We start from the raw sequence: 20,503 nt of genomic DNA on the forward strand, positions 1-20,503 counted from the left end.
AAGGAACAGAGTTTGTTGAGTGTGGCTAGACTAGTGTCTCCCAAAACTTTGTGTGTATAAGAATTGCTGAAGGAACTAGTTTTGACATGCAGATTCCTGACGTCTCTGATTCAGTCGCTCCGAGATCCAGCAAGGCTATCTGCATTTTAAACAAAGACTGCCAGTTCATTTTCTTACAGGTAGTCAGTCTACAAACCACACTCTGAGAGGCACAGGCCCAGATTAGGAGGGGGGAAGGGGTGGAGCGGGTAGAAGGAGGTGGGAGTGGCCTGACTGTGTGGAAAGAGGAGACCAGGGTGGGTGGAGAAGAGCTTGGACTCTGTCCAGGAGGGGAGCCCTCCAGGCTCTCTAAGCGGGGGAGTGACAGGGCCAGATCTGTGATGGAAATCAACTGTTCTCACCAAAGTTCGGGCATTTTCTCTTTGCTTTTGCTTCATTAGATATCATTGCTTCAAGGGCCTTGAACAAATAACGTTCCATTAAAGCCTCCAGATTTCGCAGGACCCAGAGTTCCAGTTACCAGAGGAATGTGAAGTTCACAGGCCGCGTTCAGGCTTGCAGGGCGAGGATTAATTAGGTAAAGAGGCAGTTGCACACACAAGTGGGTGCCCACACCCCAGTCTGCCCTGGTGTTTCGGTGCACTCACTCAGGCATACAATACTCTTTTCAGTTCTAAGCGCCACATCTTGAAACAAGTTAAAAAGCAAATTCCAAGTGAGATGCCCAAGTGCTGTGTTTTACATGGACTAAGGATCAACAGCCTTCTGTTGTTAGGGTCCTGGCAACCAGCGGGGCTCACACTGCTAAGGACGCGGTAGAGAAGAATCCGCTGCGTCTAGCATCCAACTGCATAGCTAAGTGCTGAAAAACATGATTTAGGTTAAAAAAAATATTGTGTTACTGAAATTATTTGTATCTAAACACATGTGCCATTTTTTGCATTTAAAAATGTTTTTATTTTTACATTAAATATGCCATATGTTTAATTGTATTGAGACAGTGAAATTAAATTTAACATTTGTAACATGTTTTACCCTTTGAAAACACTTTCACATTAATATCTCCATTGATTCTCAAAACAATCTTGTGAGACAGGTATTATCATTATCCCCACTTTACAGGTGAAAAAACCAACAGTAAAGTTTAGTGATTTGTTTAACGCCATACAGCTGGAAATGGTGGCACCAGGAGCCAGTCTCAGGTCTTCTGGTCACAAGATCCACGACTTCACAGTTGCTGAAGGAAATCTAGCTGTCAGCGGGAGCACAGGTATGTCACTTACCACCCTCCCACCTCAGCACCAAGATGTAGCCAGCTTCACAGCTGGCTGCCTGAACACTGTGTTCATTTCAGATCTCGTGACTGAGAGAGGTGGATGAGGTCTTGGATACCATGCCTAAGTTGATAGCTAGATTGGAAACAAGGTTGCCTGTGAGAATAAAAATATAAAGTTAACTCTAATAGATAACAAGAGATATCCCAAGTCACTTTAGAGGTAGAATGGCTGCCAAACTGTAACCAAACAAAAACAGAGGTTCAGCTGCCTGGCTCCACAGAAGCCAAACTCGTGAGGCAGATGCTGGTGCAAAAGGAAAGAGATTTTGTTCAGATACCGCACAACCTGAGAGAATGGTGGACTCAAAGATCATCTCTTTCTGCCATGGAAAAAGTCCAACAATCCTCAGCAAGGCCAAGACAAAAGCCAGTGTCCAGAGTTCCTGCTCCATTTTAAAGTGCAGTCCTTTGGAGCCCACAGGCGGCTACTAAGTGGTCTTAGTCCCCACCCAGGTAGCTTAGCTTGTTTCCGGCTGCCTCCCATTTCAGGCTCCCTCCTGGCCTATACATCCGTGTGCCTCATGGCTTCTGGGGCCACACATCACATGCTCCCAAGTGAGAAAGCATGTGAATGCACTGACAAGTGGATCACCAAGTGGGCTAGAGAGAGCAAAAGGCTCCCTCCTGGAGGCCATGGAGGGAATAGGAAAGTGCCGGGCGAGTGTGGGCCGTGAGCCAGAGCGAAAAAGCTTCTTTGTTCCCCTGGGATTATACTAGTTTGGGTGTGGGACAGAGCAGGCGCTTTCTTGAAACCATCAATCAACTTTCCAAACTTTCACAGGCTTTCAGTGGGTCCACCTCCCAACCAATCCCTTCTTTTCCCAGGCTAGTCTGACAGGCCTCTTTGGTCTAGCACCTCCCCCTTTGCCATTTTGACTTCTGTGAAGCATGTGCCTGCCTTCCCCAGGTCCCACCTCCAATCTCATACCGAAAGGTGGGGGGAAAGGCTTTTTCCTATCCAATTATCTTACTAGCTTTTCACATACTCTAAGAATTTCCCCCTGCCACCATCTTGACTGATGTGGGAGACCCCCCCCCCAATGCTCCAAATGACTGTTTTACGGCAACAAAACCTGTAAAATATCTTAATGCGTCTAAGAAATGATATAGCAAGCATAAAGGGCAGTCGGCCATCTTCCCAGAGACAAATGTGGCAAGACCCACTTGAGTTCAGCTTAGGGGAGGATGGGGCCCAACTACTTGGCCCATGCAAGGCTAGTGCCATGGACAGCTTCACTGTGATGATAGATGCCATCCAATAGTTGGGCCACAAAATCGGACCCCCTTGTGTTATTTCCATGCGTACTAAGGTAACTCTGGGGCTTGACTCCCCTATTTAAGATGTCTGTGAGGCATCTGAGATCTAGGCCTCCGCCTCTCCAGGGCACTCCTCATTCTGGCCCCTGGCCAAGCACTCATTTACTCCTTTAAAACACCCCGAGCACACCCTGGAGATGATGCTCATAGCTCTGGAATAGGCCTTAGCATTTGTGGAGACCCGCACTACACCATGGCTGCTTACACGGACCTCTGGTTTTTAACTGAGTGACTTAAAATAAGAAGTGGGGATTTTTCCATTATAGTTAAAAAAATTTTTTTCCCTGCTCCAGTGAACCATTCTGAACTCTTCCATTCCCTCAGTGCATCGTTCTCTCTCAGAGGACTTCAAACATGCCTTTCTCCATTTTCCACCTTTACTCACATGGTCCCCCTCATTCTCTCAATGTTGCTTTTTACGTAACTTATGGAAAAGTTGCCAAGAAGATACAATAACTTTTCATACACCCTTTGCCCAACCTCGTCTATTGTTATCATCTTCAACAACCTCAATTATCAAAACTAAGAAACTAAATCAATACAACACTGTTAACTATGGACTTTCTGTAGATATGATCAGTGTTCTTACTAATGCCCTTTTCCTGCTCTAGGATCTAATCCAGGGCCCTACATCGCACCCAGGCGTCATATCTCCTTGGTCTTCTCAGTCTGCAACAGTGCCTTAGTCTTTGCTGACTTTGACACTTTTGAGAAGGTTAGGTTAGTTATTTTGTAGAATGTCCCTCAATTTTTTATGTCTGAGATTTTCCATTTTGGAGCAAGAATAACTGAAAAAGTGAACTGTCCTCACCATGTCATATTTGGGGTACGTAATGTCAGTATATCTTATTCCTAGTGATGTTGACATTAATACTTGGTTAAGGTTGGGATTCTTCACAGTAAAGGTAGTTTTTAAAATAGATACTTTGTGATTAATAAATAACTTAGGGGTGATATTTTTAGACTATGCAAGTATCTTGTTTCTCCTGAAATTTTTCCCCATGAATTTTAGTATTCATCCGTGAATTTTGGCCTGAAAAATTGTTGCTGTGGTGTTCTAGCAAAGATGTTCTATTTCCCTAACTGCTTCTACATTTATTGTTTGGAGTTCTTCTCCAAGCAAGAACTGCCCCTTTTACTTTACTTATTTATTTATATCAGTATGGATTCATGGATATTTATTTTGTTCTTTGGGTTATAATCTAATACAATGGCTGCTTATTTTGTTCCTGGAATCATTTCAATTTTGGCTGCAGGTTGGCCACTTTGTCCTCTCAGCACACCCCCGTCTGTCTGGGGCACTTCCTTGTTTTCCTGGCAGCATGAGATGCTCCTGGCTCATCCTGGTTTTTTCGCACCCCAGCCCTGGGACCAAACACTTTTCTAAGAATCCCTAATTCCTTATGGTGGAGAGTGGGGTGTAGAAACCAAGACTTGGGTACTGGGTGTGCTCCCTACTACTGGGATGTCATTGCTTCTAGGCCCTCTCCGCAGAGAGAGCTAGGCAATCTATAGATGAGTTACTAGGACCGTACTAGGTACATACACACATCTGTATTTATTTCTGTCTCTGTCTGCCCCCCCTCCATATATATATATATATATATATATATATATATATATATATATATATATATGTAGGGTTAGGCAAAAAGTCCGTATGGTTTTTTCCACAAAATAAAAGAAACATTTTTCATTTTCACCAATTACATTATTGATTTGGATATTTTGAGTATGTTGGCTGTCTCCCATGTGGTATAAGACTGATTGTTCTCAATGAATGTCTCAATGCGATCACTATCACCTTCACCTGGCTTACCTGGCCATGGAGCATGGTCCAGCGAGAAATCTCCTGCACAAAACTCCATAAACCGTTTTTGACATGTTCGATTAGTCACAGCACCATCTCTATGCACTGCACAAATCTTTGTTTTGGGGGGGGAGAGTTTGCATTTCTGTTGTGTTTTTACCTTTCTTGAAATAATAAAGCATAATATGCTGGGAATTTTGTGTATTCCATCTTCAACATTAAAATGGCTGCACAAAACTTCAGCAATTTGGATACTTTTTTTTAAATGCACTCTGATATGACAGTTGTCACAATACAATGTAACAAAATTGTTTCAAATGAAATTGAAGACAAGTAAGTGCTACTAGAGCCATCTTACAGAAAAAAACAAATGAACTTTTTGGCCAACCCAATATATAACATATATGCAGGGGTGGGAACAAGTAGATTTACAGTTGTAATACAAATAAATAACACAATAAAGAAAGAAGAAAGAAGAGTAAACTCTGTGCATCGTGTAGTCATAACTAAGCTTACTTTTGCCCACCCCGTGTATGTTTCAAACCATGAATTCATACTCACACCTCTGAGTCCAATGCAATAGCATAGAGTACATCCTAGACTTCCCCCTTATTTGTAATTTCTTTCTCTGACAGTTTGAAGCCTGCCTTTCATTATCTACAATGTATTTAATTATTTGTTCAACTCAAGTATATATACAAAGTAGTTTCAGACTTGCTAATCCATATCCCTGTGAGAAATAAATTTACTAAATAGAATATAGTATTTGTATACCGTTCTTTTGGCCATTAGCCTTACAGTATCCAGTCAAAACACTGATGTCCAAAGTAACTTGAGTTGCTTCTTTCCTTCCCCACCACCTATGCTATGGTTATGTTATTCATTTGTAATATAGTTAGGTTCAATTGTTACAGTTCATATTCCATTTTGGGTTTCCCCTCATTCCGCTTGATTTTTTAAAAATTTATATGCAGTAAAATTCTTTATGTGGAGTATAGTTCTCCGATGTTTCACAACTGCATTTTAAGTTAAGTTGTTTTTCTATGTCCATAAAACTGGATTTGTCTCTTGCTGTGTGTATTTAGGCATCTCTATATATTTTTCAAAATGCTTTACCATAACTTTCTGAATTAGTCATTGCTGAGGGAGATAAGTATCAGCATGTCCATGTTCCACATCAAAAGGCCCCCAGTTGAAGAGCCAAGTTGTGTCTGTACACAGCCACTGCTTCCGAATGGTCACATCATTATTTTCCATCACCTAAGCAACCCATGTGTGCACAGTCAGATTGGCTGCGCTGTCAATCTGTATTGGCTCTGAAGACATCAGACAGACGAGGGGAGGAGGAGTGGGCCCCAGGCTAGGAGAGAAAGAAACACTGCAGGCTGGCAGCTGCAGTTCTTCCTCTCTCCTTCTCTTCTTTTTCTTCCTTTTCCGCCAAACAGCCACCCAGTGTACCTTACTCCCTAAGTTGTACAAGGCATTAGGACTACAGTGGTGGTTCAGGCCCAGGACTGGGTTTCGAGGGTGTTACATGAGGTGGGGAAAGTTGAAAACACCCACAGTATAAATGGCACGCTCTGCAGCTGAGAACCTGACAGCCTGAAATAGTTCATTGTAAAGCAGTACAGAAGTGCTAAAAGGGTGAACATCGAGAGAGAGTCCTTGGATAATAGGCACCTGTCCCACGCGAAGGGGAGGTGGCCAAGGAGGGCCAGAGGAGCTAACAACTGGGCTAAATTTTGCAGGACAAGTAGGAATTTGGTGCAGAAGGCAGTGAAGGCAGTCCAAGCAAGGGCACCACATATACAAAGACCTAGAGATACAAATGGTCCTGGAAGATCAACCTGAAGAATTCTGTGTGGTGGGAAGGCAACAGGGTCTGAGGTAGGACATGGTAGGAGGTCCCATTCAGGAGATACTTGTGAAAGATTTTGTGTGCTTTGCTAAGCAGTTTATTTTCATCCTAAAAGTAATGAGGTCACTGAACAATTACGGAGGAGGGAGGCATATGACCTGGTCAAATTTGCCATCTCTAAAGTTGTGTCCATCCGGAATGTGGAAAGTGGACCAGTGACAGAGTCAGGTGGGAGGTAGGGATGTTAATGAAGAGGTCTTTGCAATATTCCACGTAAGAAATGGATGGAAGTCTAGACTCGGCAATTTCGGAGGGGACTGGGTGCAGGTGACACGAATTCTGGGCAGACTGTGGATGTGGCAGTGCAGAAGGCAGTGACTGTTGAAGGAGAAGAGTGAAGGAAGAGGAGGCGACAAAGGTGGCCCTCCAGTTTCTTTCTCAGACAGGTAGTTTGCTAAGGTAGTTTGATCTAAGGCTCTTTTTTTTTTTTTTACATCAGACAGAGAGAAAGATGCAGATTATTTTTCTGCCGAGTAAGTGGGGGTTAGCTAGTATTACTCGTATTCACTGAGGAGGGGTCACAAAAGGCAGTGTCACTGTTCCATGCCGTCACTGCTAGACCCCACTGGAGAGGAGAGGGGAGGCTCCCAGTCCCCAGGAGAGCAGCAGGTTACAGTTTCAGGTTGTTTCGAGTCTGATGTGCTCGGGCAGCTTCATGGGCACACAGCCAGTGCAGTTACACAGAGCCCTGAGCTCAGACGGGCCCGTTGCTTGGTTTTGATTTCTGTGACTGCCATTTTGAAATTCTATCTTGGAATTTCTGTTTTGTGAATGAAGCGTAACCAGACGAAGGGGCATGCGCAGGAGACTCGGAGACTCAGCTCACGCGTGGTTCTGCTTCCCACCGCTCCCGGGATGGGTTCAACGGAAGTGACATGACTGGTCCGGCCTTCGCCTCTCCTGGATAAAAAAGTCAAGGTTTATGGATTTTATTTTATTTTCATTTTTGTTTTTAGGAATGTGAAAGTCAGTGGACCAAGCAATTCATTTTCTTAGTCCTTCCTTATTTCTGGCAGAGGTTCATAGGTAAGATGCTTCTCAAGTTGGACCCACCAAGTCTCAAGTGAATCCATTTCCTAGTTGCTGAATCCCACTAATAGAAGGCAAACAATATGAAACTGGTTTCTGAAGGGGTCCTCCACAACACTGCCAGCCCCAGCATCTCCATCTTCCTCTCTACTCCCCCCCTTCTTCATGGCCTTCCCCCTGAGGGAAGAACCCAAGGAAGTGAGGTGGAGGAGAGTTAGGGTGGGGCATAGTTTCTGTTATGACCAAAAGTCCCAGTAAATCCCCAGTACCTCATTAGCAGGGAAAAAACACAATATATTGGCAGCAAAATAAGCCAGCACATTACCTGTCTCTAAGCTTGCAAGGGCAGTTTCAGCACTCTATTTTGCCCTGCTCAGTCCCTGGACATTGATCCCCCTTCATGGAAGCATCCCATCGCTAAAACCCCTATAGGGCGTGTGAGAAACTCCTTCCCTCTAGGATGGCTGACTGAACAAACTTAACGGAGGCTGTTACCCACTGAGTTTGGTATCAAAGCTCGGAGGTCCAGTTCCCTTTGAGTTTTTGCTTTCATCTGGAGTCTCTCACCCCCTGTCCTCCGCCCTGCCGTCAGCCACACAATATCAAACAGCTGGAGTCTGGGCAGCTCCAGAACTCGAGTTTCTGAGCCTAGCACATGAGGGCGTTGGGGGTGGGGGACAGATGGAGGATGTCGAGGAGGGAAGGAGTTTCATGTGGACTAAATGGGGCCTGCACTAGCTTCAGAGAATCTATCTTGGAATAGTGCAGTCTCTTACAGCTCATTGTCAACAGACAGATTCTGTTTGGTGCTTATGGAGTGTGCAAAGATCAAGCCCGCAGCACGGGTCACAGAAATGGTCTGGTATTACCCTATTGTCCATTTCTCTGTTCTAGCTTCACCGTTGACTCAACATTTTTATTAACTAACTAACTTGGAGTGCCCACCACATATGCATGGCATGGGAACGGACCAATCAGAAAAAGCGCTAGCCATAAATAGCTGGTGTAGTTCTGTACCAGATAACCTACTGAGAGTTATATGTGAGAGAGAGACTTCATATATATTATTTCTAATTTTTACAGGTGAAGAAATGGACTCAGAGTGTTCAAGGTCATACAGCTTGGTCAAGACTGGACCCAAACCCAGTCTTGATTCCACAATCTTGCTTTTTTATGTCATCCTTCCCTAGGGTACCCTTGTCTGCAGGCAGCCTGCGAGGAATCTAGAGACTGATCTCTTCAAGTCCACAGAACACTTGGCCTGCAGGAACCCTGAGGTGGCCCCGGGCTAATGAAGTCAGACCCAGCCAGCTTAACTTGTAAGGCGCTGATGGCCCTGTACAAGACTCACCTGTAATTCTGCCTGAACCATGCAATTTGGGGTTTAATTACATGTTGTCTTGCATTGTTTACTAATTGTTGCAGAGGTCAATCTTATACTTTCATTTACCATTCTTCATTCAGTCATCAAATATTTTGGAGCAACTATGCTCACTGCTTCTCCAGCAGCCCTTGTGATGCCAGCATGAGAGGTAGACTGACTCACATAAATAGTGAATAGACCCACAGAAAAAGATGAGGACAAAGTTTTTCATTAATAAATGAATTAATGTCTGCATTTATTTTTCTAATGTATTCAAATATTACCTCTATAAATGTAAACTTTATACATTTAACAGCTAGAATTTGTGGCTCAGAAGTTGGATTCACAAAATATTTTATTTCTAGTACCTCTATCAAGATAAAAAGTCTTTTTTTAATAAAGATTTTATTTACTTATTTTTAGAGAGACGGGAAGGGAAGGAGAAAGAGAGGGAGAGAAATACCAACGTGTGGTTGCCTCCCACGCACCCCCCTCTGGGGACCTGGCCTGCAACCCAGGCCTGTGCCCTGACTGGGAATCGAACTAGTGACCCCTTGGTTCACAGCCTGCACTCAGTCCACTGAGCTGCACCAGCCAGGGCAAGATAAAAAGTCTTTATCCATACATTAGTTATGAGAATAGGAATATATACAGAAGTCAACTTACTAATTACTATTAGTAATGTGAATTTTAGTATCTAGCCTTTAATCTTAACTCATACATTAAAACTGCACCCTCCTGAGGTATACAATCTTTGGACTCTTCTCTTAATTACAATTAGTAAGTTACTGTAGTTCTTTGAATATATTTGAATGCCCTTTAAAAAACAGTCATTGGGAAGCCCACCAAAGGCTCCTTAATGGCTTGACAAAATTCAAGCATCTTCTAAATTATTACCCCACCGGCCTGTAACTCATGCAACAGTTGCAGAGAAAACATGTGTTGGACCGGAAAACCCCTGGTTTTGGAATTGGCACAACCACTCAAGTTGCCGAGGATCTTAGGCAAGTTACCTAATTTTCCATATTTGTAAAACGGAGATAATCCAACCTACAGCCAAGGGCTGTTGTGGGGATTCAAGACTGAAAGCGCACACAGAATCCAGCACAGAGGCTGTGAGAAATGCGTGCTCAAAAAAGTTAGCTCATTTCTCAGAGGGTTGTTGGAGAGGTTACATAAGATCGTAAATATAATAGAGCTCACATAGTCAGCAATTACTGTTTAACTCTTCCCACCTGGGGGTTTCTCCACTGTAGTGAATATTGAGCCATTGTCTTCTTTACCTGGTCAGTACGGTCATCCAAACTAGATGATTCAATCCAGCCTCCACGTGGGACCTCGTGTTTGATGCTCTCATTGCTGCTGAGGTCCCAGAGATGGAACTGTACATCGGGGCCACAAGAGGACAGTTTGCAATGCCAACCACAAGTCTTTAAAATGTTATATCCATTGATCCAAAACTCTTAGTCACAGGAATTCACCCTTGGGAAATAATCAGAATTGTAAATAAAGATTTATGATAAGATGTTTAGTCAACTGCAATGCATGATTGGCACAAAAATGGAAACAATCTAAACGTATGACAACAGAAGGATGGTTAAGTAAATAACTATCTCACCCTGGACGGGTGGCTCAGTTGGTTGGAGCGTCATCCTGCACATCGAAAGTGGCGGGTTTGATGTCCGGTCAGGGCACATGCCTGGGAGGCAGATCCCAGGAGGCATGTGTATAGGAGGTAATCAGTCGATGTTTCCCTCTCATAGCCGTGCTTCTCTCTCTCTTTCTCTCTGCCCCCTTCTTTCTCTCTGAAATCAATAAGTATATCCTTGGGTGAGGATTAAAAATAAAATAAAATAAAATAAAAATATAAATAACAATCTATCTTTCTGATGCAACACTACACAGCTATTAAAGTTGAACTTTGGAGAACATTTAATGGCATGGGGAAAATAATCACATCAGAATATTAAACCTGAAAAGTAGGATAACTTGTATATGCTATACAATGAACACAATTTTGCAAAATATGCAAGTACCAGATAAATCAATGAAGAAACTGGCTCCTGCCTGAATTACCAAATGCATAAGCAAAAATACTACAAAATATTGATAAAGTTATCTGTTTATGTTGCCCTTTAAAACATCCTGCACTTCTGATCAATTAGACTCATAGTCTGTGTAGATAAAGTATGTATTTGTATTAATGAGCAACAAAAAGAAGAGAAGAATGACTAGAAAAGTCACCTTAATCTGGAAACACTGGCATCCCAATGTATTGATTGGATGTAAGGTGATTTTCCCCTCCTTTGTGCTTTTCTATATTTTCTAATTTTTTTTCAATGACCATATTCATAATCAGGAAAAAATGTGTGTGTGTGTGTGTATACACACATACACACCCCAGGACAGATGTATTTGTATTTTTTTTATTTTTCAATTAGTGTATATTCAATATTATTTTGTATTAGGTTCACATATGACTAGACAGTCATACTTACAAAGTGTTCCCCCTGATAATGCCCACCCGGCACCATACATAGATATTATTGGGTTGGCCAAAATACCCATTTAGTTTTTTCCATAAAGTAAGAGACACATTCTTCGTTTTCACCAATAACTTTTTTGATTTGGATATTTTGCGTATGTTGGCATCCTGCTATTGGCTTCTAGTGGGCGGAGGCCAGGGTGCTGCCGAGCATCGTCCAGTGCATGAGACAGCCCCACAGCAAACTTCTTGAACCACTTTTAACATGTTTGATCAGTCACAGCACCTTCTCCATACACTGCACAAATCATTTCTTGCATGTCAGCGGTGTTTTTACCTTTCTTGAAATAATAAAGTATAATACTCTGAAAATGTTGTATATCTTCTTTCATTTCAATATTAAAATGGATGCACAACAATTCACCAATTTTGATAAGTTTTTTTCAAATGCATGCTGATATGACAGCTGTCACAATACAATCTAACAAAATTGTTTTGAGTGAAGTTAAAGACGACTAAGCACTACCATAGCTGTCGTACGAAAAAAGCTAAATGAACTTTTTGGCCAACCCAATTCAATTATTACTGACTATATTCCCTATGCTGTACTTTTACATCCCCATGACTATTCAGCAACTACCAATTTGCACTTCTTAATCCCTTCATCTGTTTGGCCAGTCCCCCAACGCTTCCCCTCTGGGTAGAACAGATTTGTATTAAAACAGGAGGGAAATTATTCCCTTTGTCTGCATCTTAGTAATTTTCTCAGCACAGTCCTCTCCAGATACCCTTCACAGCCTAGCTCCCTGTGTGTATGATGCTGGTAGGGTGACTGTAGCACACTGAGGAGGGGACACCCTCTCTTCATGTCATTCACTAGGATTCCTTCCCGTTCATTCTGCACCTTCAGTGATGCGGTTCTCATTAGACCTACAGTCTCCACCTGCCCCCAAACATAATAAACGTGATGATCACTTCCACGCTAAAGGCTTCCTTCTTGATGGAGGCTCAGAGAGCCCCCAAGAAAGTTGGGTGCCAGGGGGAAATCATGAACAACAGAGCAGAGAGTGGCAGAAAGCACCTGACCATAGATAGCTCAAACTCTGTCTAACTAGGGAGCGGGAGGGGAGAATTAAGCAAGGAACTCGCCCCAGGCAAAGGGGGAGAGTTCAGAGATTTGATGTTCTTTACAGGAGTAATAACAATAAACACAACTGTGTTAATACAAAGAGCTATAAACACAATAAGATATGTTGTTTTAGGTGCCAACAGTGTACAGAATTAAGCCCTCCAAAGTAAGCTGTGATCTGCATTCTGTCTAAACTGTATGGTAAAGATGAGCAGCCACAAGTATAGCCCAGGGTGGAAGGAACTACAAGGCCATGGGCCTTTCTCCTGGCTAAACAGCGTTGGTGAGAACTGCACTGGTCTTTGTTTTCCACTGTGCTCTGACTCCTTGACGCAGAGCCCAGGGTAAAACCCAAAAGTCAGAATGGAGGGAATGGAGAGTCCTGGGAGAAAGTCCAAGGAAGAGGACAATGTGCAGTGGTGAGGACATCTCCGACATGGTGAGTAATGAATAGTATATATAGGAGTATTGAAGAGTCAATGTGAGAACTTCATGCATTGTGTTCTCATTGGAATCCCACATTGCCAGGGGGAGTGATACTTGGAGCGGCCTTTGAAAACCACACAGCTGGGTCGCCTTTGTGGAGCTCTGAGGCAAGGGGGTGTTTTCACTGCAAGGGAAGGCTGGCTGACCCAGTCCCTTGGAGAATGAAGAGTTCTGTCCCCAGGGTGGACCCCAGGCCTAGTAGCTTGGATTGTGCCTCAGAAGGAGGATAATAAGAAGGTAGAACTGAATGGGGAGAAAAATAGGCCTTGGAGAATGTTGCAGGGAGAATGTTGGAGATTAAAAGAGAAGGAAAGTGGGTAGGGAAGAAATTAGAGAAGAAAGGAGAGGAAAGAATACAAGGGTATAGTTCAAAGAGGGAGTTCAAACTCCTTTTCAACTTGTTGAAAATGGATCATCCCCTTTATCCATTTACTACCGGGACAGGCCTAAAACTCCAGGCACCTGAGCTGAAAGTAAATCAATAAATAAACTGGCTCCTCCCTGAGTTACCAAATACATGAGGGAAAAAAGTGGTACAACACATTGAATAAAATATATTTATGTTGCCCCTTTAAACATCTTTTGATTCATATTTGATTAAAATCATACATTCAGCAAAAAGTATGTATTTTTACTGATGAGAAAGTAAGGAAAGCAACATTGTGGCCCAGAGAGGTTAAGTGACCTTCTCAAAGTCACACAGTGGCTTCTGGACTCCCAGTGCAGCTATAGAGCCACAGAAGGGAGGCAGCACCGCCATTCCACCCACTCTTGGCACACACTCAAGGTTCACTCTGAGCAACTACCTCACCCTTCTGGGTCTTGGCTCCCTCACAATCTATGTTTCATCCCTAAAGAATAAGAAGGGGACCCAACATGCCACCAACTCAGCAAACGTTTGACTTCTCAGTACCCTGGAGAAGTGGTTTTTAAAATATGGCCCTGGAACAGCAGCAACAGCACCGCCTGGGAAGTTACTAGACGTGAAAAGCCCCCAGGGCCTACCTCAGACCCCAGTGAGTCAGAAACTCTGGGGAGGGGCCCCTCAATCTGTGTTTTAATGACCCTCCATGGGGTTCTGGTGCAGCTCAAGTTGGAGAACCGCTAGTCTGCATGTTTTCTGCCCAGCATTAAAGAGAGGGTTCTCCACGCACATGCACACAAGGAGCTAACTCAGTTTTCTCTGGGGCCACTAACTACCCCTCCTTCGCCCTCCCCCTCTCATCCTTCTCCTGGCTCCTCCATCCTGGGATGATGAATGGAGGTCAGGGCAGGGCGCTGTCAAAGAGGACGCGGCAAACCCTCCCGCCCCTCCCGTCTGGTGGGTCGGGGGAGGTGGACCTGAGGCTTCCCCAAGACTGGTTCCCTTATCATTTTCTCGATAGCCGCTATCCGACTTTTTTTGGGAGGGGGCGAGTTTAATAACAAATTTGGTTTTACTGATTTTATTCAATAGTTTATTTGCAGAATGAAGGAGACTATTGAGAGGAGGGTGTCAGAAGAAGACTTGGGAAGAAGAGACTGGGCGAGAGGAGAGAGGAGCAAGGGTCCGAGGTGAAGCTAAAGAGAAAGTGGGGGTTCAGGGGAGGCCCGTAAGTATGGGAGAAAGGCAGAGGACATGTGTATGGGAAAGAAGGAGAAGTTGGGAGGGAAGGCGCAAGACTCAGGCGCAACAGAAAGAAAATAGGTGTTAGGAGCAAAACTGAGTTTGAGAGACTTTTTTTCCAGCTTCCTTTCCAAGACTTTTTCTTTGCTCCGTTTCGCTCCTCCCCCTCCTCCCCGCCCCCTCTGTCCCCCTCTTCCTCCGCCTCGCGCGGTAATGGGAGGTTCCTAGGCAGGAGAAGCAAAAGAAGGAATTGTTTGCGAGTTCAGTCATCCAAAAAAGCTTCTTCCATATGGAGGGACCGGGTGCGCCGGGCGCGGCGTCCTCTGCCCGGTCCTCCTGCCTGCGCCGCCGCAGCGGCCCCCGCTTCCTGCCGCTGGGTCCCTGAGCCCGGCCCGGGTGCCAGCCGCCGCGCGCGCACACGCACACTCTCGCACACAGACACACTCACACTCACGCCCTCCGCAGCCGGCCGCACGCGCCCGCACGCGCCCTCCCTCCCCGGCCGGCACCTTCTGGGTCCGGGGCTCCTTTGTTGCGCCGGCTGCGGCCGTCTCCCGGTTTGTGTGCCCCTCGGTGTCACGGTGCGCGTGGTGTGTCGGTGCGGCGTGGTGCCGTGGGGCTCTCTCCGCGCCCACCACGCTGGCCCCCGGGCCCCGGCTCTCCCTTCCCAGGAGCCGGCTGCACCAGAGGTGAGTCACTTCGCTGAAGTTGTTTTCTTTTCATAAAAAGTTGTGTTTATTTGTTGGTTTGGGGAGGAGAGGGGGCGGGAGGCGACCGCAGGCCGGCGACTCCAAGGAAACGCCAGCGGGTGGCTGATGAGGACGCGCGGGCGACAGAAGCCGGTCCGAGCGCTCGGCCAGCGGATCTGGCGGGGGCTGCGGCCGAGCAGGGGCGCGCCGGCGCGGGGACCGAGGAATTGGGACGAGGCACGCAGCCGGGTGCCCGGGGCGCCGCAACTCGTTCCCTGCGAGTGCGGTCTGGCCGGTGGCTCCCGGAAGCTCCAAGGGTGGTAAAAACGCCGGGACAGCCGCCCAAACTTTCCCCAAAGGTTGACACCAGTGCTCTGGCCCGGTGCGCCAAGCCTTGGGAAGGAGATCGGCCAATACACAGAACCGCCCAACACTCATTTGGTCTCTTTCTGGAGGGAGGGTTTATTGTATTGGCGTTTAAAACGGAAAACACTAAGAAGAGGGACGAAACGGACTGGGAGAGGAACCCAGAAGAACATCCCCAGCTGGAGGGGTGGAAAGGACGAAGCTGAAGTGGGGTGTCTGGAGGTGTCCTTGGGGTTGAGGCAGCGGCAAAAGGGGGTTTGTGTACGTGTGTGTTCGCGTGCAGCGTGCTCCTTGAGTTGTGCTCTTGGAGTTTTTATTTGTATAACTGTGAGAAGGTGGGGCCATGAACCTCTGAACAAGTGGCAATGGACAAGGAACCCAGGAAGAACTTTCTGCTGGGTTTCTGAAGGCCCTACCAAACTCTCGGGGTGCCCAAGGCCAGTTTGCTCTTCCAGATGATGGGAGAGTTAGGAGGGGTGGCCGGCAGGCAGCCCTGGAGTAGTTTTGGGAGCCTTGGGGATTTCTCTTACTTGGTTTTGTTTTGGGGCTGGGGATGGCACTGGCAGGGTTACTTGAATGGCCGTTGCGTCCCTCCAGAGATGTGGCAGTGGAGCTAAGAATACCCAAACCGCACACCCGCAGTCCTAAACGGGCACTTTCTGGGTGTGGTGGGGTGTTCGGCCCCTTCCCCACCCTTTCTCAGCTAGTTCAAATGGGTTCATGCAAGTTTTTGACCCAGAGTTACCTCTTTGAGTGGACTAAGTGAAAAATATGTTTTGGTGCCAGGCCCTCGTGCCACCTCCAGATGCCCTGTACCCAGCTCGTATTTGTCACCTAGTTCTTTATTGCCCAGAACTTTGCAGACGTTGGCCATGGAACGAATGTCATTTTCAAAATTCTTAAATGTGTGTACATTTCTGACTTATTCCACAACTGGGCCCTGAACAGGCAGCCCAGCTCTGTGATGGGTTTGTGTTTTTTTATCCCTCTGGTTACAGCTAATAAATCAATCCCCGTTTTCTCAAGGGCAGCATGGACCATATTAAAACATGGTCCTGTTGGACTGAAGTGGAGGCTGGGGGAGGGGAAGCTCCATACATCTGGGTGACCTGTTTTCTGAACTTTACTTAAAGTGACTCTGAGGCAAGAGCTTGGCCATTTTGAGGTGTGTAACAGGTTACCCAGGAACGCTTCTGAGGTCTTATAATTGGCACTTTTTAATGGTCTCATAATTGAAACCAAGAGGGTTCCCATGGTAATCTCAAAGCACCTTGGGGTCAGTGGGACAGAGGCAGGGTAGGAACAGCCGTGGAGCTATGATTTTCCTGCCAGATGAGTTTTGGGAATGAGTTTATGGAAAGAGGTAAAAATGAAAGAAGTAAGAGCTGCCCCACTGAGCCACTTTGCTGACCCGGCTCGTCCCCGTTTATTACTCAGAGTTGGCCCTTCAGGTGGCTAGAGGCTGTGTACACCTATGACATCTGAAGATTCAGGCGGCAGAAGCTGTCCCTTTTATCCTCTTTTAAGAGATCTCAGAAGAGTAACATTGTAAGAGACATTTTCGCAGGAGAATTGGCCCAGACCACTGGAGTTGACTTTACTTGGGAGAGGGGGTTGGTAGAGGCCAGGGTGGTTGGTTCCTTGACCACATCTGGGAAGGGGACCCTCTTAGCTGTTGATTGGTTGGCCAGCTTGTGATAAGAGGATGATTTATGTTCCTTTCCACCCTACAAATGGGTCCAGAGATTTTCTTTACTTTGAAGCGCTCTTTCAAGTGTTTGGGCTCCCAGCTCTCTTTAGCAACTTATCTGTGGTTTCCATGCCCTAAGAAGAAGTAGATTTTACTCATGAAGTAATTTAGTTGACTTCCCCAGGGAACCCCAGGCTTTAAGCAAGGAGGGCGAGGAGTGAGGCTGGTGGTCACAGTATCTCAAAGGCCCCTGGGGGGATCTGGGTTCAAATTTCAGCAAAGACACTGATATGATTAATGATGGAGGATTTTTCTCTCTGCATCTTTCACACAAGTGAGAAGAAACCAAAGAAGACCCAAGTGCACCAGGTAATTACTATGCAGTACTTCCTGGCCTCTGAATAAGAAAGTATTAGCCTGGCACTAAAATATCTTATGCAATAGGAGCTTGCTTTCTTTTCTTCAAATTCCAAACTTCCCTGTTGTCTAGAAAAATAAGAGAGAGGGGAAGATGGTGGAAGTCGGAGAGGGCGAGGAAGAAATGATTTGTTAGGTTTTTGAAAATCTGTTTACTTTGATATGTGGGACATCTCGTCACGGCCATACCTCAGCACAGCAGGCCTTTACAGCACATTAGACGGAGGGCTGCAAGCGCCTTGTGCCAGGAGAGTAGCCTTTCTTAGACCGAGGGTGGTTCTCTGAGCTACCTCCCCCTCCCAATTTTAATTTATTGAACAAGTATCTACTACTAATAAAGAAACTGTTTTGGAAAATTACCCACAATCCCTCCTATAACACAACTTGTTTTTCTTCATCCATGTACATAATACTTTTCACATAGTTACGATAAAAGTATAGACAGCCCTGAAGTGTCTCTGTGTTTTGACCAAAGACACACAGAAAACAGGTATGTCCAACCCATTGCCATGGCAGAAATGACCCGAATCCTAGGAGTGCTCCCACGGGAAGCCTTCACATGTAATATTTTCATCGTTTATGAGGCTGGATCAAATATTTGGGGCCAGGGACTGGGATGAAGAGGGTGTTTGTTTTTCATCTAGAAATCCATGTTTACTGAAAGCTTTCCTAAATTGGGCTTTTGCCTTGGTGGAGCCCCCAGGGTTGGTAGTGGGCAGAGAAAGGGAGGAGGAATGCAGGAAGTAAGGCTTAAAGGATCCATCTCAAGTGGCACTGCCCTGAGGGTTGGGAAACGTGGGTCGAGGCCCTGGCTCCACATGTGGATTCCACTCACACTGGTTCAAACCACTGAGCTAATGGACTCCTACATCTCCACCGCCACGGAGTTGGACTCCCTCCCCAACCTTATCCAGTCTTTCCTGCCTTCCTTTTATTATTCCACCATCTGCATCACCTTTCTCGTCTTGCTCCCTCCGCACTTGTGCATGTCCTTGACACTGTTGCTGACCCTTGGCTGGACTCCCCACTGTCTACACATCACAACGCACCTGTACTCCATCAGTCCCACAAGCAAGTCACCACCCAGCTTAAAAACAGTCTTAAGTTTACAATCCAAGTTTTTAAAAATATTTTATATATTTATTTTTAGAGAGAGGGGAAGGGAGGGAGGAAGAGAGGGAGAGAAACATCGATGTGCAGTTGCCTCTCACATGCCCCCTACTGGGGACCTGGCCTGCAACCCAGGCATGTGCCCTGACTGGAAATTAAACCAGCGACCCTTTGGTTCAGTCTGGCACTCAGTCCACGGTGTCATACCAGCCAAGGCACAATCTAAATTTCTTAGCCTTCTCATACATGGCTCCGTCCCACTTCATGATAATATTACCTCCCTGGGGAGCCTTCTGCTCCAGCTTGACCCATCTAGTAGCTGACCCTTGACTTTTGCTGGGTTTATTTCTTGCTTGCTGCCTTACCACCCACAAACCATTCCTGTAAGCACACCTTACTTTGTATGAAGCCAGCTGATAATGTGTTCTTGAGAGGTAGTTGGTGAATATTGATGGAAATGGACTGCTAGATGCATGCTTGGGGACCGAACCAGCAACGCAGGCATGTGCCCTGACCAGGAATTGAACCCATGACCCTTCAGTATATGGGACAATGCTCAGTTGTGAGCCACACCAGCCAGAGCATCTTTCACCCATTTTTCACTTCATTTCTAGCAAGGAGCCAGGTAACTGGAGACTTAAGGAAGCCTCTGATCTTAGAAAAACTGCTTTTTCTTTGTTTTCTTATTTATAAAATGGATTAATAAGGCATTACTATGGTTTGTAGCAATGCACCTTATAAAAAGCAAATACTTCAGAAGTGTTTGTTTATTTGGTTGTTCAAAAGATGAGATGTTTCTCTTTTTCCTCAGTCTCAGCACAAGCTTCCGGGAACCCATGACCCACGAAGTCCTGTCAACACTGACACCATCTGAGAGAGCAGCAATGAAGTAGAGGAAGAAGCAGGTGAGGCTGCTGTATCTCTGGCCTGCTGGGTCTGTCAGTTTTCATGTTTTGTGTTGCCACTTGAAGAGAGAATGTTTCTCATCATTTTGCATGGGAATGGTCCAGCTAGAGTGGAATGTGGACTAAACGCGTCGGTTCTAGTTTGGCTCACATGTATTTTAGTCAGAGCCTGCGGTGGCCTCTTTCCCCCGGGGTGGCCATGTGAGCCCCTCTTCCCCTGAGGCAAACTGTTGGACATATTGGATACAAACCGTTTCCTTCAGGATTTGTAGTCTAAGACTGTGTGGAAAAGTCAAGCTCAGGTTTGGGCAAGGAAAGCCCTGTGTTTCTGTCTCTGTCAGTGGTATCACAGCGAATGCCTTGTGATCCCATGTCCCGGGCAGTGTTTATCTCTCAAAACCCAGAGGGATTCTGTGTCGTTCTATCTTCTGAAGTAAAGTTAGGAAATAATTTCTCTTTTCCTAATGGTGAATTTGGCCTTATCTTCAAAGAAGGCCTTTGATGTTTGGGACAGAATTATTGGGCAGTAAGAGGAAATCATAGGAGAAAGATCAGAGCCAGTAATACACAGTCAACTTAACTTGGTTGCCAGAGAAAATGTTGAGGAAAGTCTCAACTAGTTCTCCTGGTTGGTAGCAGGAAAATGTATAATATGGCCAGGGTAAGTAGGATTGAATAAAAAATAATGCAAAAAGAGTTCAGCAGCAGAAAGTATGGCAAAGGAATGTTTATTCTCCTCCAAAATGAGTTTGGACAACACTGGACAAGATGAGGATGATGTCATGTGTATAGACTGCAGCCGTCATCCTTTCCACAAGCGTTTATTGAGTACTTGGTGTATACCAGC

At 45.5% G+C, this 20,503-nt stretch overlaps 1 long non-coding RNA gene across 1 annotated transcript; it reads right to left on the bottom strand.

Annotated features, from left to right (window-relative positions):
• Nucleotides 1-4,288: 4,288 nt before the first annotated feature.
• LOC139440694 (uncharacterized) lies at nt 4,289-15,442 on the bottom strand. Its single transcript, XR_011650872.1, has 4 exons — nt 14,989-15,442; nt 10,392-10,578; nt 10,057-10,255; nt 4,289-7,281 (listed from the first exon to the last, which is right to left on the bottom strand). It is a non-coding gene; the product is annotated as an uncharacterized lncRNA (long non-coding RNA).
• Nucleotides 15,443-20,503: the final 5,061 nt, after the last annotated feature.

Source organism: Desmodus rotundus, chromosome 2 (genome assembly GCF_022682495.2).
Source record: "Desmodus rotundus isolate HL8 chromosome 2, HLdesRot8A.1, whole genome shotgun sequence".
Taxonomy (NCBI): domain Eukaryota; kingdom Metazoa; phylum Chordata; class Mammalia; order Chiroptera; family Phyllostomidae; genus Desmodus; species Desmodus rotundus.